This window comes from Ambystoma mexicanum, unplaced genomic scaffold (assembly GCF_040938575.1).
Source record: "Ambystoma mexicanum isolate Mex_15411 unplaced genomic scaffold, UKY_AmexF1_1 Mex_scaf20, whole genome shotgun sequence".
Taxonomy (NCBI): domain Eukaryota; kingdom Metazoa; phylum Chordata; class Amphibia; order Caudata; family Ambystomatidae; genus Ambystoma; species Ambystoma mexicanum.
Window position 1 is genome coordinate 2,453,307 of NW_027182434.1, and position 22,424 is coordinate 2,475,730.

General features: G+C 51.5%; 22 non-coding genes across 22 annotated transcripts; 7 read left to right on the forward strand and 15 right to left on the reverse strand.

Annotated features, from left to right (window-relative positions):
* The first annotated feature begins 538 nt into the window (after positions 1-538).
* TRNAD-GUC (transfer RNA aspartic acid (anticodon GUC)) lies at positions 539-610 on the forward strand. The gene has a single exon. It is a non-coding gene; the product is annotated as a tRNA-Asp (tRNA).
* A 774-nt stretch (positions 611-1,384) lies between these two features.
* Positions 1,385-1,466, reverse strand: TRNAL-AAG (transfer RNA leucine (anticodon AAG)). Its single transcript has one exon. It is a non-coding gene; the product is annotated as a tRNA-Leu (tRNA).
* Positions 1,467-2,839: 1,373 nt separating this feature from the next.
* On the reverse strand, positions 2,840-2,921 carry TRNAL-AAG (transfer RNA leucine (anticodon AAG)). The gene has a single exon. It is a non-coding gene; the product is annotated as a tRNA-Leu (tRNA).
* A 540-nt stretch (positions 2,922-3,461) lies between these two features.
* On the forward strand, positions 3,462-3,533 carry TRNAD-GUC (transfer RNA aspartic acid (anticodon GUC)). Its single transcript has one exon. It is a non-coding gene; the product is annotated as a tRNA-Asp (tRNA).
* A 774-nt stretch (positions 3,534-4,307) lies between these two features.
* On the reverse strand, positions 4,308-4,389 carry TRNAL-AAG (transfer RNA leucine (anticodon AAG)). Its single transcript has one exon. It is a non-coding gene; the product is annotated as a tRNA-Leu (tRNA).
* Positions 4,390-4,929: 540 nt separating this feature from the next.
* On the forward strand, positions 4,930-5,001 carry TRNAD-GUC (transfer RNA aspartic acid (anticodon GUC)). Its single transcript has one exon. It is a non-coding gene; the product is annotated as a tRNA-Asp (tRNA).
* Positions 5,002-5,775: 774 nt separating this feature from the next.
* On the reverse strand, positions 5,776-5,857 carry TRNAL-AAG (transfer RNA leucine (anticodon AAG)). Its single transcript has one exon. It is a non-coding gene; the product is annotated as a tRNA-Leu (tRNA).
* A 540-nt stretch (positions 5,858-6,397) lies between these two features.
* TRNAD-GUC (transfer RNA aspartic acid (anticodon GUC)) lies at positions 6,398-6,469 on the forward strand. Its single transcript has one exon. It is a non-coding gene; the product is annotated as a tRNA-Asp (tRNA).
* A 774-nt stretch (positions 6,470-7,243) lies between these two features.
* On the reverse strand, positions 7,244-7,325 carry TRNAL-AAG (transfer RNA leucine (anticodon AAG)). Its single transcript has one exon. It is a non-coding gene; the product is annotated as a tRNA-Leu (tRNA).
* Positions 7,326-8,711: 1,386 nt separating this feature from the next.
* On the reverse strand, positions 8,712-8,793 carry TRNAL-AAG (transfer RNA leucine (anticodon AAG)). The gene has a single exon. It is a non-coding gene; the product is annotated as a tRNA-Leu (tRNA).
* Positions 8,794-10,171: 1,378 nt separating this feature from the next.
* TRNAL-AAG (transfer RNA leucine (anticodon AAG)) lies at positions 10,172-10,253 on the reverse strand. The gene has a single exon. It is a non-coding gene; the product is annotated as a tRNA-Leu (tRNA).
* A 1,366-nt stretch (positions 10,254-11,619) lies between these two features.
* TRNAL-AAG (transfer RNA leucine (anticodon AAG)) lies at positions 11,620-11,701 on the reverse strand. The gene has a single exon. It is a non-coding gene; the product is annotated as a tRNA-Leu (tRNA).
* A 540-nt stretch (positions 11,702-12,241) lies between these two features.
* Positions 12,242-12,313, forward strand: TRNAD-GUC (transfer RNA aspartic acid (anticodon GUC)). The gene has a single exon. It is a non-coding gene; the product is annotated as a tRNA-Asp (tRNA).
* A 774-nt stretch (positions 12,314-13,087) lies between these two features.
* TRNAL-AAG (transfer RNA leucine (anticodon AAG)) lies at positions 13,088-13,169 on the reverse strand. The gene has a single exon. It is a non-coding gene; the product is annotated as a tRNA-Leu (tRNA).
* A 540-nt stretch (positions 13,170-13,709) lies between these two features.
* Positions 13,710-13,781, forward strand: TRNAD-GUC (transfer RNA aspartic acid (anticodon GUC)). The gene has a single exon. It is a non-coding gene; the product is annotated as a tRNA-Asp (tRNA).
* A 774-nt stretch (positions 13,782-14,555) lies between these two features.
* On the reverse strand, positions 14,556-14,637 carry TRNAL-AAG (transfer RNA leucine (anticodon AAG)). The gene has a single exon. It is a non-coding gene; the product is annotated as a tRNA-Leu (tRNA).
* A 1,382-nt stretch (positions 14,638-16,019) lies between these two features.
* Positions 16,020-16,101, reverse strand: TRNAL-AAG (transfer RNA leucine (anticodon AAG)). Its single transcript has one exon. It is a non-coding gene; the product is annotated as a tRNA-Leu (tRNA).
* A 540-nt stretch (positions 16,102-16,641) lies between these two features.
* On the forward strand, positions 16,642-16,713 carry TRNAD-GUC (transfer RNA aspartic acid (anticodon GUC)). Its single transcript has one exon. It is a non-coding gene; the product is annotated as a tRNA-Asp (tRNA).
* Positions 16,714-17,487: 774 nt separating this feature from the next.
* Positions 17,488-17,569, reverse strand: TRNAL-AAG (transfer RNA leucine (anticodon AAG)). Its single transcript has one exon. It is a non-coding gene; the product is annotated as a tRNA-Leu (tRNA).
* A 1,373-nt stretch (positions 17,570-18,942) lies between these two features.
* On the reverse strand, positions 18,943-19,024 carry TRNAL-AAG (transfer RNA leucine (anticodon AAG)). The gene has a single exon. It is a non-coding gene; the product is annotated as a tRNA-Leu (tRNA).
* A 1,386-nt stretch (positions 19,025-20,410) lies between these two features.
* TRNAL-AAG (transfer RNA leucine (anticodon AAG)) lies at positions 20,411-20,492 on the reverse strand. The gene has a single exon. It is a non-coding gene; the product is annotated as a tRNA-Leu (tRNA).
* A 1,378-nt stretch (positions 20,493-21,870) lies between these two features.
* TRNAL-AAG (transfer RNA leucine (anticodon AAG)) lies at positions 21,871-21,952 on the reverse strand. Its single transcript has one exon. It is a non-coding gene; the product is annotated as a tRNA-Leu (tRNA).
* Between the last annotated feature and the right edge of the window lie 472 nt (positions 21,953-22,424).

Below are 22,424 nucleotides of genomic sequence, written 5' to 3' on the forward strand. Positions count from 1 at the left end.
CCTGCTAGTCGCCGAAAGCGGAACTTGACCCGTTGCCCGGCCCGCTTTAGTGCTTTGCCTTTTCTCCTTGGAAAGTCTGGAGACAGGCAGTGGAAGGGCAGGCAAACTGTCAGGTGCGCAGAGGAGGGGAGACCATGAGGCAAGGTGGGAGATGGGGGCAAGAAGTGAGAAAAAAACTAATCGCAAGCTAGGGCAGGATTCGGAAAGTGAAGCCGAAAAGGGGCTTAGCATGCAGCCCAGGGGTTTCTTTGACTGTCCTAAGCCCACAGGGACTTTGCCGTCCTCAGCTCATGAGACTTGAGATGGGTAGCTTGATTTGCTGAGGAAATGCGGGATGACAGATTCAACTCTGGAGTCAAACATAGCCCGGAACTATCGCCTTAAACTGAGTTTTAAGCCTGGTGCCGATAAAAAGAAAGAAATTAGCCTTAGATCGGGCAAGCCGTTTGACGGGGGAAAATGAGACCCCCTAGGCCAGCTAGGTGGTCGCTGGATGCTGTGCAGACATCAGCAGCTGTTCATTTCATGCCCTCACGTCTCCTCGTTAGTATAGTGGTCAGTATCCCCGCCTGTCACGCGGGAGACCGGGGTTCAATTCCCCGACGGGGAGGTTAAACCTTTTCTGGATTTTTTTTAGTTCTTGACAAATATTCTTGAAGATTAGGCTGAGTCAAGTAGGGAATGGGTGCCAAGAACTGACTCTTTAAGAAAAAAGCACCGGCAACGCTAGTCATCGTACAATATTTGTGCACAATTGCTTACATTAGGCGGCCGGTCCACTTTATTGAGTCCCCCTCAGCACCATTTAGTGCTCCTGTTGTCTGCGAAGTCCAAATTGTAACCCTGAATCAGTTCCTCTTCTGACCCTTTGTATCATGTTACATGACGAGTAATGATCACCTGTTAGCTTTATCCCTAATTATAACTCTCACTCTTTCCCTGCATCTAACCCTAGCTCTAATCCCATCATTAACCTCGGTCCGGGCACACGCGTGAACCCTTACTCTCATCTCAGCCTCTCCTGGTGATACATCACACCTGGGATCGTTTGCTCCCTGTGGGCTGTGGGAAATTTGCTACCAGCACGCCCTGGAAGTGGGGCTCATTCCGCTGCAACGGGAGGTCTTCCCAGGACGCGTCACAGCTCAACGCAAGAGCTCCTGGGTTTCGAAGGCTCTTGCAGCAAGCCTTCACAAAGCAGCAGGGAGCGCCGTTCCAGATGGGAAACTTGAGACTGGATGTCCAGAAAAGCAAGACGTCAGAAGCGAAACCTTTTTCCTGCAGGGTGTGGCATACCATCCGCTTGCTCATTGCGACAGAGGTGGCACTAATGAAGGAAGAGGTCAACGTTACGTTCTTCTTTAAAATGCAAGGCCAGGAAAAGTGGCAGCGGTGGGATTTGAACCCACGCCTCCGAAGAGACTGGAGCCTTAATCCAGCGCCTTAGACCGCTCGGCCACGCTACCTCCCTGCTAGTCGCCGAAAGCGGAACTTGACCCGTTGCCCGGCCCGCTTTAGTGCTTTGCCTTTTCTCCTTGGAAAGTCTGGAGACAGGCAGTGGAAGGGCAGGCAAACTGTCAGGTGCGCAGAGGAGGGGAGACCATGAGGCAAGGTGGGAGATGGGGGCAAGAAGTGAGAAAAAAACTAATCGCAAGCTAGGGCAGGATTCGGAAAGTGAAGCCGAAAAGGGGCTTAGCATGCAGCCCAGGGGTTTCTTTGACTGTCCTAAGCCCACAGGGACTTTGCCGTCCTCAGCTCATGAGACTTGAGATGGGTAGCTTGATTTGCTGAGGAAATGCGGGATGACAGATTCAACTCTGGAGTCAAACATAGCCCGGAACTATCGCCTTAAACTGAGTTTTAAGCCTGGTGCCGATAAAAAGAAAGAAATTAGCCTTAGATCGGGCAAGCCGTTTGACGGGGGAAAATGAGACCCCCTAGGCCAGCTAGGTGGTCGCTGGATGCTGTGCAGACATCAGCAGCTGTTCATTTCATGCCCTCACGTCTCCTCGTTAGTATAGTGGTCAGTATCCCCGCCTGTCACGCGGGAGACCGCGACGGGGAGGTTAAACCTTTTCTGGATTTTTTTTAGTTCTTGACAAATATTCTTGAAGATTAGGCTGAGTCAAGTAGGGAATGGGTGCCAAGAACTGACTCTTTAAGAAAAAAGCACCGGCAACGCTAGTCATCGTACAATATTTGTGCACAATTGCTTACATTAGGCGGCCGGTCCACTTTATTGAGTCCCCCTCAGCACCATTTAGTGCTCCTGTTGTCTGCGAAGTCCAAATTGTAACCCTGAATCAGTTCCTCTTCTGACCCTTTGTATCATGTTACATGACGAGTAATGATCACCTGTTAGCTTTATCCCTAATTATAACTCTCACTCTTTCCCTGCATCTAACCCTAGCTCTAATCCCATCATTAACCTCGGTCCGGGCACACGCGTGAACCCTTACTCTCATCTCAGCCTCTCCTGGTGATACATCACACCTGGGATCGTTTGCTCCCTGTGGGCTGTGGGAAATTTGCTACCAGCACGCCCTGGAAGTGGGGCTCATTCCGCTGCAACGGGAGGTCTTCCCAGGACGCGTCACAGCTCAACGCAAGAGCTCCTGGGTTTCGAAGGCTCTTGCAGCAAGCCTTCACAAAGCAGCAGGGAGCGCCGTTCCAGATGGGAAACTTGAGACTGGATGTCCAGAAAAGCAAGACGTCAGAAGCGAAACCTTTTTCCTGCAGGGTGTGGCATACCATCCGCTTGCTCATTGCGACAGAGGTGGCACTAATGAAGGAAGAGGTCAACGTTACGTTCTTCTTTAAAATGCAAGGCCAGGAAAAGTGGCAGCGGTGGGATTTGAACCCACGCCTCCGAAGAGACTGGAGCCTTAATCCAGCGCCTTAGACCGCTCGGCCACGCTACCTCCCTGCTAGTCGCCGAAAGCGGAACTTGACCCGTTGCCCGGCCCGCTTTAGTGCTTTGCCTTTTCTCCTTGGAAAGTCTGGAGACAGGCAGTGGAAGGGCAGGCAAACTGTCAGGTGCGCAGAGGAGGGGAGACCATGAGGCAAGGTGGGAGATGGGGGCAAGAAGTGAGAAAAAAACTAATCGCAAGCTAGGGCAGGATTCGGAAAGTGAAGCCGAAAAGGGGCTTAGCATGCAGCCCAGGGGTTTCTTTGACTGTCCTAAGCCCACAGGGACTTTGCCGTCCTCAGCTCATGAGACTTGAGATGGGTAGCTTGATTTGCTGAGGAAATGCGGGATGACAGATTCAACTCTGGAGTCAAACATAGCCCGGAACTATCGCCTTAAACTGAGTTTTAAGCCTGGTGCCGATAAAAAGAAAGAAATTAGCCTTAGATCGGGCAAGCCGTTTGACGGGGGAAAATGAGACCCCCTAGGCCAGCTAGGTGGTCGCTGGATGCTGTGCAGACATCAGCAGCTGTTCATTTCATGCCCTCACGTCTCCTCGTTAGTATAGTGGTCAGTATCCCCGCCTGTCACGCGGGAGACCGGGGTTCAATTCCCCGACGGGGAGGTTAAACCTTTTCTGGATTTTTTTTAGTTCTTGACAAATATTCTTGAAGATTAGGCTGAGTCAAGTAGGGAATGGGTGCCAAGAACTGACTCTTTAAGAAAAAAGCACCGGCAACGCTAGTCATCGTACAATATTTGTGCACAATTGCTTACATTAGGCGGCCGGTCCACTTTATTGAGTCCCCCTCAGCACCATTTAGTGCTCCTGTTGTCTGCGAAGTCCAAATTGTAACCCTGAATCAGTTCCTCTTCTGACCCTTTGTATCATGTTACATGACGAGTAATGATCACCTGTTAGCTTTATCCCTAATTATAACTCTCACTCTTTCCCTGCATCTAACCCTAGCTCTAATCCCATCATTAACCTCGGTCCGGGCACACGCGTGAACCCTTACTCTCATCTCAGCCTCTCCTGGTGATACATCACACCTGGGATCGTTTGCTCCCTGTGGGCTGTGGGAAATTTGCTACCAGCACGCCCTGGAAGTGGGGCTAATTCCGCTGCAACGGGAGGTCTTCCCAGGACGCGTCACAGCTCAACGCAAGAGCTCCTGGGTTTCGAAGGCTCTTGCAGCAAGCCTTCACAAAGCAGCAGGGAGCGCCGTTCCAGATGGGAAACTTGAGACTGGATGTCCAGAAAAGCAAGACGTCAGAAGCGAAACCTTTTTCCTGCAGGGTGTGGCATACCATCCGCTTGCTCATTGCGACAGAGGTGGCACTAATGAAGGAAGAGGTCAACGTTACGTTCTTCTTTAAAATGCAAGGCCAGGAAAAGTGGCAGCGGTGGGATTTGAACCCACGCCTCCGAAGAGACTGGAGCCTTAATCCAGCGCCTTAGACCGCTCGGCCACGCTACCTCCCTGCTAGTCGCCGAAAGCGGAACTTGACCCGTTGCCCGGCCCGCTTTAGTGCTTTGCCTTTTCTCCTTGGAAAGTCTGGAGACAGGCAGTGGAAGGGCAGGCAAACTGTCAGGTGCGCAGAGGAGGGGAGACCATGAGGCAAGGTGGGAGATGGGGGCAAGAAGTGAGAAAAAAACTAATCGCAAGCTAGGGCAGGATTCGGAAAGTGAAGCCGAAAAGGGGCTTAGCATGCAGCCCAGGGGTTTCTTTGACTGTCCTAAGCCCACAGGGACTTTGCCGTCCTCAGCTCATGAGACTTGAGATGGGTAGCTTGATTTGCTGAGGAAATGCGGGATGACAGATTCAACTCTGGAGTCAAACATAGCCCGGAACTATCGCCTTAAACTGAGTTTTAAGCCTGGTGCCGATAAAAAGAAAGAAATTAGCCTTAGATCGGGCAAGCCGTTTGACGGGGGAAAATGAGACCCCCTAGGCCAGCTAGGTGGTCGCTGGATGCTGTGCAGACATCAGCAGCTGTTCATTTCATGCCCTCACGTCTCCTCGTTAGTATAGTGGTCAGTATCCCCGCCTGTCACGCGGGAGACCGGGGTTCAATTCCCCGACGGGGAGGTTAAACCTTTTCTGGATTTTTTTTAGTTCTTGACAAATATTCTTGAAGATTAGGCTGAGTCAAGTAGGGAATGGGTGCCAAGAACTGACTCTTTAAGAAAAAAGCACCGGCAACGCTAGTCATCGTACAATATTTGTGCACAATTGCTTACATTAGGCGGCCGGTCCACTTTATTGAGTCCCCCTCAGCACCATTTAGTGCTCCTGTTGTCTGCGAAGTCCAAATTGTAACCCTGAATCAGTTCCTCTTCTGACCCTTTGTATCATGTTACATGACGAGTAATGATCACCTGTTAGCTTTATCCCTAATTATAACTCTCACTCTTTCCCTGCATCTAACCCTAGCTCTAATCCCATCATTAACCTCGGTCCGGGCACACGCGTGAACCCTTACTCTCATCTCAGCCTCTCCTGGTGATACATCACACCTGGGATCGTTTGCTCCCTGTGGGCTGTGGGAAATTTGCTACCAGCACGCCCTGGAAGTGGGGCTCATTCCGCTGCAACGGGAGGTCTTCCCAGGACGCGTCACAGCTCAACGCAAGAGCTCCTGGGTTTCGAAGGCTCTTGCAGCAAGCCTTCACAAAGCAGCAGGGAGCGCCGTTCCAGATGGGAAACTTGAGACTGGATGTCCAGAAAAGCAAGACGTCAGAAGCGAAACCTTTTTCCTGCAGGGTGTGGCATACCATCCGCTTGCTCATTGCGACAGAGGTGGCACTAATGAAGGAAGAGGTCAACGTTACGTTCTTCTTTAAAATGCAAGGCCAGGAAAAGTGGCAGCGGTGGGATTTGAACCCACGCCTCCGAAGAGACTGGAGCCTTAATCCAGCGCCTTAGACCGCTCGGCCACGCTACCTCCCTGCTAGTCGCCGAAAGCGGAACTTGACCCGTTGCCCGGCCCGCTTTAGTGCTTTGCCTTTTCTCCTTGGAAAGTCTGGAGACAGGCAGTGGAAGGGCAGGCAAACTGTCAGGTGCGCAGAGGAGGGGAGACCATGAGGCAAGGTGGGAGATGGGGGCAAGAAGTGAGAAAAAAACTAATCGCAAGCTAGGGCAGGATTCGGAAAGTGAAGCCGAAAAGGGGCTTAGCATGCAGCCCAGGGGTTTCTTTGACTGTCCTAAGCCCACAGGGACTTTGCCGTCCTCAGCTCATGAGACTTGAGATGGGTAGCTTGATTTGCTGAGGAAATGCGGGATGACAGATTCAACTCTGGAGTCAAACATAGCCCGGAACTATCGCCTTAAACTGAGTTTTAAGCCTGGTGCCGATAAAAAGAAAGAAATTAGCCTTAGATCGGGCAAGCCGTTTGACGGGGGAAAATGAGACCCCCTAGGCCAGCTAGGTGGTCGCTGGATGCTGTGCAGACATCAGCAGCTGTTCATTTCATGCCCTCACGTCTCCTCGTTAGTATAGTGGTCAGTATCCCCGCCTGTCACGCGGGAGACCGGGGTTCAATTCCCCGACGGGGAGGTTAAACCGTTTCTGGATTTTTTTTAGTTCTTGACAAATATTCTTGAAGATTAGGCTGAGTCAAGTAGGGAATGGGTGCCAAGAACTGACTCTTTAAGAAAAAAGCACCGGCAACGCTAGTCATCGTACAATATTTGTGCACAATTGCTTACATTAGGCGGCCGGTCCACTTTATTGAGTCCCCCTCAGCACCATTTAGTGCTCCTGTTGTCTGCGAAGTCCAAATTGTAACCCTGAATCAGTTCCTCTTCTGACCCTTTGTATCATGTTACATGACGAGTAATGATCACCTGTTAGCTTTATCCCTAATTATAACTCTCACTCTTTCCCTGCATCTAACCCTAGCTCTAATCCCATCATTAACCTCGGTCCGGGCACACGCGTGAACCCTTACTCTCATCTCAGCCTCTCCTGGTGATACATCACACCTGGGATCGTTTGCTCCCTGTGGGCTGTGGGAAATTTGCTACCAGCACGCCCTGGAAGTGGGGCTCATTCCGCTGCAACGGGAGGTCTTCCCAGGACGCGTCACAGCTCAACGCAAGAGCTCCTGGGTTTCGAAGGCTCTTGCAGCAAGCCTTCACAAAGCAGCAGGGAGCGCCGTTCCAGATGGGAAACTTGAGACTGGATGTCCAGAAAAGCAAGACGTCAGAAGCGAAACCTTTTTCCTGCAGGGTGTGGCATACCATCCGCTTGCTCATTGCGACAGAGGTGGCACTAATGAAGGAAGAGGTCAACGTTACGTTCTTCTTTAAAATGCAAGGCCAGGAAAAGTGGCAGCGGTGGGATTTGAACCCACGCCTCCGAAGAGACTGGAGCCTTAATCCAGCGCCTTAGACCGCTCGGCCACGCTACCTCCCTGCTAGTCGCCGAAAGCGGAACTTGACCCGTTGCCCGGCCCGCTTTAGTGCTTTGCCTTTTCTCCTTGGAAAGTCTGGAGACAGGCAGTGGAAGGGCAGGCAAACTGTCAGGTGCGCAGAGGAGGGGAGACCATGAGGCAAGGTGGGAGATGGGGGCAAGAAGTGAGAAAAAACCTAATCGCAAGCTAGGGCAGGATTCGGAAAGTGAAGCCGAAAAGGGGCTTAGCATGCAGCCCAGGGGTTTCTTTGACTGTCCTAAGCCCACAGGGACTTTGCCGTCCTCAGCTCATGAGACTTGAGATGGGTAGCTTGATTTGCTGAGGAAATGCGGGATGACAGATTCAACTCTGGAGTCAAACATAGCCCGGAACTATCGCCTTAAACTGAGTTTTAAGCCTGGTGCCGATAAAAAGAAAGAAATTAGCCTTAGATCGGGCAAGCCGTTTGACGGGGGAAAATGAGACCCCCTAGGCCAGCTAGGTGGTCGCTGGATGCTGTGCAGACATCAGCAGCTGTTCATTTCATGCCCTCACGTCTCCTCGTTAGTATAGTGGTCAGTATCCCCTCCTGTCACGCGGGAGACCGGGGTTCAATTCCCCGACGGGGAGGTTAAACCTTTTCTGGATTTTTTTTAGTTCTTGACAAATATTCTTGAAGATTAGGCTGAGTCAAGTAGGGAATGGGTGCCAAGAACTGACTCTTTAAGAAAAAAGCACCGGCAACGCTAGTCATCGTACAATATTTGTGCACAATTGCTTACATTAGGCGGCCGGTCCACTTTATTGAGTCCCCCTCAGCACCATTTAGTGCTCCTGTTGTCTGCGAAGTCCAAATTGTAACCCTGAATCAGTTCCTCTTCTGACCCTTTGTATCATGTTACATGACGAGTAATGATCACCTGTTAGCTTTATCCCTAATTATAACTCTCACTCTTTCCCTGCATCTAACCCTAGCTCTAATCCCATCATTAACCTCGGTCCGGGCACACGCGTGAACCCCTACTCTCATCTCAGCCTCTCCTGGTGATACATCACACCTGGGATCGTTTGCTCCCTGTGGGCTGTGGGAAATTTGCTACCAGCACGCCCTGGAAGTGGGGCTCATTCCGCTGCAACGGGAGGTCTTCCCAGGACGCGTCACAGCTCAACGCAAGAGCTCCTGGGTTTCGAAGGCTCTTGCAGCAAGCCTTCACAAAGCAGCAGGGAGCGCCGTTCCAGATGGGAAACTTGAGACTGGATGTCCAGAAAAGCAAGACGTCAGAAGCGAAACCTTTTTCCTGCAGGGTGTGGCATACCATCCGCTTGCTCATTGCGACAGAGGTGGCACTAATGAAGGAAGAGGTCAACGTTACGTTCTTCTTTAAAATGCAAGGCCAGGAAAAGTGGCAGCGGTGGGATTTGAACCCACGCCTCCGAAGAGACTGGAGCCTTAATCCAGCGCCTTAGACCGCTCGGCCACGCTACCTCCCTGCTAGTCGCCGAAAGCGGAACTTGACCCGTTGCCCGGCCCGCTTTAGTGCTTTGCCTTTTCTCCTTGGAAAGTCTGGAGACAGGCAGTGGAAGGGCAGGCAAACTGTCAGGTGCGCAGAGGAGGGGAGACCATGAGGCAAGGTGGGAGATGGGGGCAAGAAGTGAGAAAAAAACTAATCGCAAGCTAGGGCAGGATTCGGAAAGTGAAGCCGAAAAGGGGCTTAGCATGCAGCCCAGGGGTTTCTTTGACTGTCCTAAGCCCACAGGGACTTTGCCGTCCTCAGCTCATGAGACTTGAGATGGGTAGCTTGATTTGCTGAGGAAATGCGGGATGACAGATTCAACTCTGGAGTCAAACATAGCCCGGAACTATCGCCTTAAACTGAGTTTTAAGCCTGGTGCCGATAAAAAGAAAGAAATTAGCCTTAGATCGGGCAAGCCGTTTGACGGGGGAAAATGAGACCCCCCTAGGCCAGCTAGGTGGTCGCTGGATGCTGTGCAGACATCAGCAGCTGTTCATTTCATGCCCTCACGTCTCCTCGTTAGTATAGTGGTCAGTATCCCCGCCTGTCACGCGGGAGACCGTCCCCGACGGGGAGGTTAAACCGTTTCTGGATTTTTTTTAGTTCTTGACAAATATTCTTGAAGATTAGGCTGAGTCAAGTAGGGAATGGGTGCCAAGAACTGACTCTTTAAGAAAAAAGCACCGGCAACGCTAGTCATCGTACAATATTTGTGCACAATTGCTTACATTAGGCGGCCGGTCCACTTTATTGAGTCCCCCTCAGCACCATTTAGTGCTCCTGTTGTCTGCGAAGTCCAAATTGTAACCCTGAATCAGTTCCTCTTCTGACCCTTTGTATCATGTTACATGACGAGTAATGATCACCTGTTAGCTTTATCCCTAATTATAACTCTCACTCTTTCCCTGCATCTAACCCTAGCTCTAATCCCATCATTAACCTCGGTCCGGGCACACGCGTGAACCCCTACTCTCATCTCAGCCTCTCCTGGTGATACATCACACCTGGGATCGTTTGCTCCCTGTGGGCTGTGGGAAATTTGCTACCAGCACGCCCTGGAAGTGGGGCTCATTCCGCTGCAACGGGAGGTCTTCCCAGGACGCGTCACAGCTCAACGCAAGAGCTCCTGGGTTTCGAAGGCTCTTGCAGCAAGCCTTCACAAAGCAGCAGGGAGCGCCGTTCCAGATGGGAAACTTGAGACTGGATGTCCAGAAAAGCAAGACGTCAGAAGCGAAACCTTTTTCCTGCAGGGTGTGGCATACCATCCGCTTGCTCATTGCGACAGAGGTGGCACTAATGAAGGAAGAGGTCAACGTTACGTTCTTCTTTAAAATGCAAGGCCAGGAAAAGTGGCAGCGGTGGGATTTGAACCCACGCCTCCGAAGAGACTGGAGCCTTAATCCAGCGCCTTAGACCGCTCGGCCACGCTACCTCCCTGCTAGTCGCCGAAAGCGGAACTTGACCCGTTGCCCGGCCCGCTTTAGTGCTTTGCCTTTTCTCCTTGGAAAGTCTGGAGACAGGCAGTGGAAGGGCAGGCAAACTGTCAGGTGCGCAGAGGAGGGGAGACCATGAGGCAAGGTGGGAGATGGGGGCAAGAAGTGAGAAAAAAACTAATCGCAAGCTAGGGCAGGATTCGGAAAGTGAAGCCGAAAAGGGGCTTAGCATGCAGCCCAGGGGTTTCTTTGACTGTCCTAAGCCCACAGGGACTTTGCCGTCCTCAGCTCATGAGACTTGAGATGGGTAGCTTGATTTGCTGAGGAAATGCGGGATGACAGATTCAACTCTGGAGTCAAACATAGCCCGGAACTATCGCCTTAAACTGAGTTTTAAGCCTGGTGCCGATAAAAAGAAAGAAATTAGCCTTAGATCGGGCAAGCCGTTTGACGGGGGAAAATGAGACCCCCCTAGGCCAGCTAGGTGGTCGCTGGATGCTGTGCAGACATCAGCAGCTGTTCATTTCATGCCCTCACGTCTCCTCGTTAGTATAGTGGTCAGTGACCGGGGTTCAATTCCCCGACGGAGAGGTTAAACCTTTTCTGGATTTTTTTTAGTTCTTGACAAATATTCTTGAAGATTAGGCTGAGTCAAGTAGGGAATGGGTGCCAAGAACTGACTCTTTAAGAAAAAAGCACCGGCAACGCTAGTCATCGTACAATATTTGTGCACAATTGCTTACATTAGGCGGCCGGTCCACTTTATTGAGTCCCCCTCAGCACCATTTAGTGCTCCTGTTGTCTGCGAAGTCCAAATTGTAACCCTGAATCAGTTCCTCTTCTGACCCTTTGTATCATGTTACATGACGAGTAATGATCACCTGTTAGCTTTATCCCTAATTATAACTCTCACTCTTTCCCTGCATCTAACCCTAGCTCTAATCCCATCATTAACCTCGGTCCGGGCACACGCGTGAACCCCTACTCTCATCTCAGCCTCTCCTGGTGATACATCACACCTGGGATCGTTTGCTCCCTGTGGGCTGTGGGAAATTTGCTACCAGCACGCCCTGGAAGTGGGGCTCATTCCGCTGCAACGGGAGGTCTTCCCAGGACGCGTCACAGCTCAACGCAAGAGCTCCTGGGTTTCGAAGGCTCTTGCAGCAAGCCTTCACAAAGCAGCAGGGAGCGCCGTTCCAGATGGGAAACTTGAGACTGGATGTCCAGAAAAGCAAGACGTCAGAAGCGAAACCTTTTTCCTGCAGGGTGTGGCATACCATCCGCTTGCTCATTGCGACAGAGGTGGCACTAATGAAGGAAGAGGTCAACGTTACGTTCTTCTTTAAAATGCAAGGCCAGGAAAAGTGGCAGCGGTGGGATTTGAACCCACGCCTCCGAAGAGACTGGAGCCTTAATCCAGCGCCTTAGACCGCTCGGCCACGCTACCTCCCTGCTAGTCGCCGAAAGCGGAACTTGACCCGTTGCCCGGCCCGCTTTAGTGCTTTGCCTTTTCTCCTTGGAAAGTCTGGAGACAGGCAGTGGAAGGGCAGGCAAACTGTCAGGTGCGCAGAGGAGGGGAGACCATGAGGCAAGGTGGGAGATGGGGGCAAGAAGTGAGAAAAAAACTAATCGCAAGCTAGGGCAGGATTCGGAAAGTGAAGCCGAAAAGGGGCTTAGCATGCAGCCCAGGGGTTTCTTTGACTGTCCTAAGCCCACAGGGACTTTGCCGTCCTCAGCTCATGAGACTTGAGATGGGTAGCTTGATTTGCTGAGGAAATGCGGGATGACAGATTCAACTCTGGAGTCAAACATAGCCCGGAACTATCGCCTTAAACTGAGTTTTAAGCCTGGTGCCGATAAAAAGAAAGAAATTAGCCTTAGATCGGGCAAGCCGTTTGACGGGGGAAAATGAGACCCCCTAGGCCAGCTAGGTGGTCGCTGGATGCTGTGCAGACATCAGCAGCTGTTCATTTCATGCCCTCACGTCTCCTCGTTAGTATAGTGGTCAGTATCCCCGCCTGTCACGCGGGAGACCGGGGTTCAATTCCCCGACGGGGAGGTTAAACCTTTTCTGGATTTTTTTTAGTTCTTGACAAATATTCTTGAAGATTAGGCTGAGTCAAGTAGGGAATGGGTGCCAAGAACTGACTCTTTAAGAAAAAAGCACCGGCAACGCTAGTCATCGTACAATATTTGTGCACAATTGCTTACATTAGGCGGCCGGTCCACTTTATTGAGTCCCCCTCAGCACCATTTAGTGCTCCTGTTGTCTGCGAAGTCCAAATTGTAACCCTGAATCAGTTCCTCTTCTGACCCTTTGTATCATGTTACATGACGAGTAATGATCACCTGTTAGCTTTATCCCTAATTATAACTCTCACTCTTTCCCTGCATCTAACCCTAGCTCTAATCCCATCATTAACCTCGGTCCGGGCACACGCGTGAACCCCTACTCTCATCTCAGCCTCTCCTGGTGATACATCACACCTGGGATCGTTTGCTCCCTGTGGGCTGTGGGAAATTTGCTACCAGCACGCCCTGGAAGTGGGGCTCATTCCGCTGCAACGGGAGGTCTTCCCAGGACGCGTCACAGCTCAACGCAAGAGCTCCTGGGTTTCGAAGGCTCTTGCAGCAAGCCTTCACAAAGCAGCAGGGAGCGCCGTTCCAGATGGGAAACTTGAGACTGGATGTCCAGAAAAGCAAGACGTCAGAAGCGAAACCTTTTTCCTGCAGGGTGTGGCATACCATCCGCTTGCTCATTGCGACAGAGGTGGCACTAATGAAGGAAGAGGTCAACGTTACGTTCTTCTTTAAAATGCAAGGCCAGGAAAAGTGGCAGCGGTGGGATTTGAACCCACGCCTCCGAAGAGACTGGAGCCTTAATCCAGCGCCTTAGACCGCTCGGCCACGCTACCTCCCTGCTAGTCGCCGAAAGCGGAACTTGACCCGTTGCCCGGCCCGCTTTAGTGCTTTGCCTTTTCTCCTTGGAAAGTCTGGAGACAGGCAGTGGAAGGGCAGGCAAACTGTCAGGTGCGCAGAGGAGGGGAGACCATGAGGCAAGGTGGGAGATGGGGGCAAGAAGTGAGAAAAAAACTAATCGCAAGCTAGGGCAGGATTCGGAAAGTGAAGCCGAAAAGGGGCTTAGCATGCAGCCCAGGGGTTTCTTTGACTGTCCTAAGCCCACAGGGACTTTGCCGTCCTCAGCTCATGAGACTTGAGATGGGTAGCTTGATTTGCTGAGGAAATGCGGGATGACAGATTCAACTCTGGAGTCAAACATAGCCCGGAACTATCGCCTTAAACTGAGTTTTAAGCCTGGTGCCGATAAAAAGAAAGAAATTAGCCTTAGATCGGGCAAGCCGTTTGACGGGGGAAAATGAGACCCCCTAGGCCAGCTAGGTGGTCGCTGGATGCTGTGCAGACATCAGCAGCTGTTCATTTCATGCCCTCACGTCTCCTCGTTAGTATAGTGGTCAGTATCCCCGCCTGTCACGCGGGAGACCGGGGTTCAATTCCCCGACGGGGAGGTTAAACCTTTTCTGGATTTTTTTTAGTTCTTGACAAATATTCTTGAAGATTAGGCTGAGTCAAGTAGGGAATGGGTGCCAAGAACTGACTCTTTAAGAAAAAAGCACCGGCAACGCTAGTCATCGTACAATATTTGTGCACAATTGCTTACATTAGGCGGCCGGTCCACTTTATTGAGTCCCCCTCAGCACCATTTAGTGCTCCTGTTGTCTGCGAAGTCCAAATTGTAACCCTGAATCAGTTCCTCTTCTGACCCTTTGTATCATGTTACATGACGAGTAATGATCACCTGTTAGCTTTATCCCTAATTATAACTCTCACTCTTTCCCTGCATCTAACCCTAGCTCTAATCCCATCATTAACCTCGGTCCGGGCACACGCGTGAACCCTTACTCTCATCTCAGCCTCTCCTGGTGATACATCACACCTGGGATCGTTTGCTCCCTGTGGGCTGTGGGAAATTTGCTACCAGCACGCCCTGGAAGTGGGGCTCATTCCGCTGCAACGGGAGGTCTTCCCAGGACGCGTCACAGCTCAACGCAAGAGCTCCTGGGTTTCGAAGGCTCTTGCAGCAAGCCTTCACAAAGCAGCAGGGAGCGCCGTTCCAGATGGGAAACTTGAGACTGGATGTCCAGAAAAGCAAGACGTCAGAAGCGAAACCTTTTTCCTGCAGGGTGTGGCATACCATCCGCTTGCTCATTGCGACAGAGGTGGCACTAATGAAGGAAGAGGTCAACGTTACGTTCTTCTTTAAAATGCAAGGCCAGGAAAAGTGGCAGCGGTGGGATTTGAACCCACGCCTCCGAAGAGACTGGAGCCTTAATCCAGCGCCTTAGACCGCTCGGCCACGCTACCTCCCTGCTAGTCGCCGAAAGCGGAACTTGACCCGTTGCCCGGCCCGCTTTAGTGCTTTGCCTTTTCTCCTTGGAAAGTCTGGAGACAGGCAGTGGAAGGGCAGGCAAACTGTCAGGTGCGCAGAGGAGGGGAGACCATGAGGCAAGGTGGGAGATGGGGGCAAGAAGTGAGAAAAAAACTAATCGCAAGCTAGGGCAGGATTCGGAAAGTGAAGCCGAAAAGGGGCTTAGCATGCAGCCCAGGGGTTTCTTTGACTGTCCTAAGCCCACAGGGACTTTGCCGTCCTCAGCTCATGAGACTTGAGATGGGTAGCTTGATTTGCTGAGGAAATGCGGGATGACAGATTCAACTCTGGAGTCAAACATAGCCCGGAACTATCGCCTTAAACTGAGTTTTAAGCCTGGTGCCGATAAAAAGAAAGAAATTAGCCTTAGATCGGGCAAGCCGTTTGACGGGGGAAAATGAGACCCCCTAGGCCAGCTAGGTGGTCGCTGGATGCTGTGCAGACATCAGCAGCTGTTCATTTCATGCCCTCACGTCTCCTCGTTAGTATAGTGGTCAGTATCCCTGTCACGCGGGAGACCGGGGTTCAATTCCCCGACGGGGAGGTTAAACCTTTTCTGGATTTTTTTTAGTTCTTGACAAATATTCTTGAAGATTAGGCTGAGTCAAGTAGGGAATGGGTGCCAAGAACTGACTCTTTAAGAAAAAAGCACCGGCAACGCTAGTCATCGTACAATATTTGTGCACAATTGCTTACATTAGGCGGCCGGTCCACTTTATTGAGTCCCCCTCAGCACCATTTAGTGCTCCTGTTGTCTGCGAAGTCCAAATTGTAACCCTGAATCAGTTCCTCTTCTGACCCTTTGTATCATGTTACATGACGAGTAATGATCACCTGTTAGCTTTATCCCTAATTATAACTCTCACTCTTTCCCTGCATCTAACCCTAGCTCTAATCCCATCATTAACCTCGGTCCGGGCACACGCGTGAACCCTTACTCTCATCTCAGCCTCTCCTGGTGATACATCACACCTGGGATCGTTTGCTCCCTGTGGGCTGTGGGAAATTTGCTACCAGCACGCCCTGGAAGTGGGGCTCATTCCGCTGCAACGGGAGGTCTTCCCAGGACGCGTCACAGCTCAACGCAAGAGCTCCTGGGTTTCGAAGGCTCTTGCAGCAAGCCTTCACAAAGCAGCAGGGAGCGCCGTTCCAGATGGGAAACTTGAGACTGGATGTCCAGAAAAGCAAGACGTCAGAAGCGAAACCTTTTTCCTGCAGGGTGTGGCATACCATCCGCTTGCTCATTGCGACAGAGGTGGCACTAATGAAGGAAGAGGTCAACGTTACGTTCTTCTTTAAAATGCAAGGCCAGGAAAAGTGGCAGCGGTGGGATTTGAACCCACGCCTCCGAAGAGACTGGAGCCTTAATCCAGCGCCTTAGACCGCTCGGCCACGCTACCTCCCTGCTAGTCGCCGAAAGCGGAACTTGACCCGTTGCCCGGCCCGCTTTAGTGCTTTGCCTTTTCTCCTTGGAAAGTCTGGAGACAGGCAGTGGAAGGGCAGGCAAACTGTCAGGTGCGCAGAGGAGGGGAGACCATGAGGCAAGGTGGGAGATGGGGGCAAGAAGTGAGAAAAAAACTAATCGCAAGCTAGGGCAGGATTCGGAAAGTGAAGCCGAAAAGGGGCTTAGCATGCAGCCCAGGGGTTTCTTTGACTGTCCTAAGCCCACAGGGACTTTGCCGTCCTCAGCTCATGAGACTTGAGATGGGTAGCTTGATTTGCTGAGGAAATGCGGGATGACAGATTCAACTCTGGAGTCAAACATAGCCCGGAACTATCGCCTTAAACTGAGTTTTAAGCCTGGTGCCGATAAAAAGAAAGAAATTAGCCTTAGATCGGGCAAGCCGTTTGACGGGGGAAAATGAGACCCCCTAGGCCAGCTAGGTGGTCGCTGGATGCTGTGCAGACATCAGCAGCTGTTCATTTCATGCCCTCACGTCTCCTCGTTAGTATAGTGGTCAGTATCCCCGCCTGTCACGCGGGAGACCGGGGTTCAATTCCCCGACGGGGAGGTTAAACCTTTTCTGGATTTTTTTTAGTTCTTGACAAATATTCTTGAAGATTAGGCTGAGTCAAGTAGGGAATGGGTGCCAAGAACTGACTCTTTAAGAAAAAAGCACCGGCAACGCTAGTCATCGTACAATATTTGTGCACAATTGCTTACATTAGGCGGCCGGTCCACTTTATTGAGTCCCCCTCAGCACCATTTAGTGCTCCTGTTGTCTGCGAAGTCCAAATTGTAACCCTGAATCAGTTCCTCTTCTGACCCTTTGTATCATGTTACATGACGAGTAATGATCACCTGTTAGCTTTATCCCTAATTATAACTCTCACTCTTTCCCTGCATCTAACCCTAGCTCTAATCCCATCATTAACCTCGGTCCGGGCACACGCGTGAACCCTTACTCTCATCTCAGCCTCTCCTGGTGATACATCACACCTGGGATCGTTTGCTCCCTGTGGGCTGTGGGAAATTTGCTACCAGCACGCCCTGGAAGTGGGGCTCATTCCGCTGCAACGGGAGGTCTTCCCAGGACGCGTCACAGCTCAACGCAAGAGCTCCTGGGTTTCGAAGGCTCTTGCAGCAAGCCTTCACAAAGCAGCAGGGAGCGCCGTTCCAGATGGGAAACTTGAGACTGGATGTCCAGAAAAGCAAGACGTCAGAAGCGAAACCTTTTTCCTGCAGGGTGTGGCATACCATCCGCTTGCTCATTGCGACAGAGGTGGCACTAATGAAGGAAGAGGTCAACGTTACGTTCTTCTTTAAAATGCAAGGCCAGGAAAAGTGGCAGCGGTGGGATTTGAACCCACGCCTCCGAAGAGACTGGAGCCTTAATCCAGCGCCTTAGACCGCTCGGCCACGCTACCTCCCTGCTAGTCGCCGAAAGCGGAACTTGACCCGTTGCCCGGCCCGCTTTAGTGCTTTGCCTTTTCTCCTTGGAAAGTCTGGAGACAGGCAGTGGAAGGGCAGGCAAACTGTCAGGTGCGCAGAGGAGGGGAGACCATGAGGCAAGGTGGGAGATGGGGGCAAGAAGTGAGAAAAAAACTAATCGCAAGCTAGGGCAGGATTCGGAAAGTGAAGCCGAAAAGGGGCTTAGCATGCAGCCCAGGGGTTTCTTTGACTGTCCTAAGCCCACAGGGACTTTGCCGTCCTCAGCTCATGAGACTTGAGATGGGTAGCTTGATTTGCTGAGGAAATGCGGGATGACAGATTCAACTCTGGAGTCAAACATAGCCCGGAACTATCGCCTTAAACTGAGTTTTAAGCCTGGTGCCGATAAAAAGAAAGAAATTAGCCTTAGATCGGGCAAGCCGTTTGACGGGGGAAAATGAGACCCCCTAGGCCAGCTAGGTGGTCGCTGGATGCTGTGCAGACATCAGCAGCTGTTCATTTCATGCCCTCACGTCTCCTCGTTAGTATAGTGGTCAGTATCCCCGCCTGTCACGCGGGAGACCGCGACGGGGAGGTTAAACCTTTTCTGGATTTTTTTTAGTTCTTGACAAATATTCTTGAAGATTAGGCTGAGTCAAGTAGGGAATGGGTGCCAAGAACTGACTCTTTAAGAAAAAAGCACCGGCAACGCTAGTCATCGTACAATATTTGTGCACAATTGCTTACATTAGGCGGCCGGTCCACTTTATTGAGTCCCCCTCAGCACCATTTAGTGCTCCTGTTGTCTGCGAAGTCCAAATTGTAACCCTGAATCAGTTCCTCTTCTGACCCTTTGTATCATGTTACATGACGAGTAATGATCACCTGTTAGCTTTATCCCTAATTATAACTCTCACTCTTTCCCTGCATCTAACCCTAGCTCTAATCCCATCATTAACCTCGGTCCGGGCACACGCGTGAACCCTTACTCTCATCTCAGCCTCTCCTGGTGATACATCACACCTGGGATCGTTTGCTCCCTGTGGGCTGTGGGAAATTTGCTACCAGCACGCCCTGGAAGTGGGGCTCATTCCGCTGCAACGGGAGGTCTTCCCAGGACGCGTCACAGCTCAACGCAAGAGCTCCTGGGTTTCGAAGGCTCTTGCAGCAAGCCTTCACAAAGCAGCAGGGAGCGCCGTTCCAGATGGGAAACTTGAGACTGGATGTCCAGAAAAGCAAGACGTCAGAAGCGAAACCTTTTTCCTGCAGGGTGTGGCATACCATCCGCTTGCTCATTGCGACAGAGGTGGCACTAATGAAGGAAGAGGTCAACGTTACGTTCTTCTTTAAAATGCAAGGCCAGGAAAAGTGGCAGCGGTGGGATTTGAACCCACGCCTCCGAAGAGACTGGAGCCTTAATCCAGCGCCTTAGACCGCTCGGCCACGCTACCTCCCTGCTAGTCGCCGAAAGCGGAACTTGACCCGTTGCCCGGCCCGCTTTAGTGCTTTGCCTTTTCTCCTTGGAAAGTCTGGAGACAGGCAGTGGAAGGGCAGGCAAACTGTCAGGTGCGCAGAGGAGGGGAGACCATGAGGCAAGGTGGGAGATGGGGGCAAGAAGTGAGAAAAAAACTAATCGCAAGCTAGGGCAGGATTCGGAAAGTGAAGCCGAAAAGGGGCTTAGCATGCAGCCCAGGGGTTTCTTTGACTGTCCTAAGCCCACAGGGACTTTGCCGTCCTCAGCTCATGAGACTTGAGATGGGTAGCTTGATTTGCTGAGGAAATGCGGGATGACAGATTCAACTCTGGAGTCAAACATAGCCCGGAACTATCGCCTTAAACTGAGTTTTAAGCCTGGTGCCGATAAAAAGAAAGAAATTAGCCTTAGATCGGGCAAGCCGTTTGACGGGGGAAAATGAGACCCCCTAGGCCAGCTAGGTGGTCGCTGGATGCTGTGCAGACATCAGCAGCTGTTCATTTCATGCCCTCACGTCTCCTCGTTAGTATAGTGGTCAGTATCCCCTCCTGTCACGCGGGAGACCGGGGTTCAATTCCCCGACGGGGAGGTTAAACCTTTTCTGGATTTTTTTTAGTTCTTGACAAATATTCTTGAAGATTAGGCTGAGTCAAGTAGGGAATGGGTGCCAAGAACTGACTCTTTAAGAAAAAAGCACCGGCAACGCTAGTCATCGTACAATATTTGTGCACAATTGCTTACATTAGGCGGCCGGTCCACTTTATTGAGTCCCCCTCAGCACCATTTAGTGCTCCTGTTGTCTGCGAAGTCCAAATTGTAACCCTGAATCAGTTCCTCTTCTGACCCTTTGTATCATGTTACATGACGAGTAATGATCACCTGTTAGCTTTATCCCTAATTATAACTCTCACTCTTTCCCTGCATCTAACCCTAGCTCTAATCCCATCATTAACCTCGGTCCGGGCACACGCGTGAACCCCTACTCTCATCTCAGCCTCTCCTGGTGATACATCACACCTGGGATCGTTTGCTCCCTGTGGGCTGTGGGAAATTTGCTACCAGCACGCCCTGGAAGTGGGGCTCATTCCGCTGCAACGGGAGGTCTTCCCAGGACGCGTCACAGCTCAACGCAAGAGCTCCTGGGTTTCGAAGGCTCTTGCAGCAAGCCTTCACAAAGCAGCAGGGAGCGCCGTTCCAGATGGGAAACTTGAGACTGGATGTCCAGAAAAGCAAGACGTCAGAAGCGAAACCTTTTTCCTGCAGGGTGTGGCATACCATCCGCTTGCTCATTGCGACAGAGGTGGCACTAATGAAGGAAGAGGTCAACGTTACGTTCTTCTTTAAAATGCAAGGCCAGGAAAAGTGGCAGCGGTGGGATTTGAACCCACGCCTCCGAAGAGACTGGAGCCTTAATCCAGCGCCTTAGACCGCTCGGCCACGCTACCTCCCTGCTAGTCGCCGAAAGCGGAACTTGACCCGTTGCCCGGCCCGCTTTAGTGCTTTGCCTTTTCTCCTTGGAAAGTCTGGAGACAGGCAGTGGAAGGGCAGGCAAACTGTCAGGTGCGCAGAGGAGGGGAGACCATGAGGCAAGGTGGGAGATGGGGGCAAGAAGTGAGAAAAAAACTAATCGCAAGCTAGGGCAGGATTCGGAAAGTGAAGCCGAAAAGGGGCTTAGCATGCAGCCCAGGGGTTTCTTTGACTGTCCTAAGCCCACAGGGACTTTGCCGTCCTCAGCTCATGAGACTTGAGATGGGTAGCTTGATTTGCTGAGGAAATGCGGGATGACAGATTCAACTCTGGAGTCAAACATAGCCCGGAACTATCGCCTTAAACTGAGTTTTAAGCCTGGTGCCGATAAAAAGAAAGAAATTAGCCTTAGATCGGGCAAGCCGTTTGACGGGGGAAAATGAGACCCCCCTAGGCCAGCTAGGTGGTCGCTGGATGCTGTGCAGACATCAGCAGCTGTTCATTTCATGCCCTCACGTCTCCTCGTTAGTATAGTGGTCAGTATCCCCGCCTGTCACGCGGGAGACCGTCCCCGACGGGGAGGTTAAACCGTTTCTGGATTTTTTTTAGTTCTTGACAAATATTCTTGAAGATTAGGCTGAGTCAAGTAGGGAATGGGTGCCAAGAACTGACTCTTTAAGAAAAAAGCACCGGCAACGCTAGTCATCGTACAATATTTGTGCACAATTGCTTACATTAGGCGGCCGGTCCACTTTATTGAGTCCCCCTCAGCACCATTTAGTGCTCCTGTTGTCTGCGAAGTCCAAATTGTAACCCTGAATCAGTTCCTCTTCTGACCCTTTGTATCATGTTACATGACGAGTAATGATCACCTGTTAGCTTTATCCCTAATTATAACTCTCACTCTTTCCCTGCATCTAACCCTAGCTCTAATCCCATCATTAACCTCGGTCCGGGCACACGCGTGAACCCCTACTCTCATCTCAGCCTCTCCTGGTGATACATCACACCTGGGATCGTTTGCTCCCTGTGGGCTGTGGGAAATTTGCTACCAGCACGCCCTGGAAGTGGGGCTCATTCCGCTGCAACGGGAGGTCTTCCCAGGACGCGTCACAGCTCAACGCAAGAGCTCCTGGGTTTCGAAGGCTCTTGCAGCAAGCCTTCACAAAGCAGCAGGGAGCGCCGTTCCAGATGGGAAACTTGAGACTGGATGTCCAGAAAAGCAAGACGTCAGAAGCGAAACCTTTTTCCTGCAGGGTGTGGCATACCATCCGCTTGCTCATTGCGACAGAGGTGGCACTAATGAAGGAAGAGGTCAACGTTACGTTCTTCTTTAAAATGCAAGGCCAGGAAAAGTGGCAGCGGTGGGATTTGAACCCACGCCTCCGAAGAGACTGGAGCCTTAATCCAGCGCCTTAGACCGCTCGGCCACGCTACCTCCCTGCTAGTCGCCGAAAGCGGAACTTGACCCGTTGCCCGGCCCGCTTTAGTGCTTTGCCTTTTCTCCTTGGAAAGTCTGGAGACAGGCAGTGGAAGGGCAGGCAAACTGTCAGGTGCGCAGAGGAGGGGAGACCATGAGGCAAGGTGGGAGATGGGGGCAAGAAGTGAGAAAAAAACTAATCGCAAGCTAGGGCAGGATTCGGAAAGTGAAGCCGAAAAGGGGCTTAGCATGCAGCCCAGGGGTTTCTTTGACTGTCCTAAGCCCACAGGGACTTTGCCGTCCTCAGCTCATGAGACTTGAGATGGGTAGCTTGATTTGCTGAGGAAATGCGGGATGACAGATTCAACTCTGGAGTCAAACATAGCCCGGAACTATCGCCTTAAACTGAGTTTTAAGCCTGGTGCCGATAAAAAGAAAGAAATTAGCCTTAGATCGGGCAAGCCGTTTGACGGGGGAAAATGAGACCCCC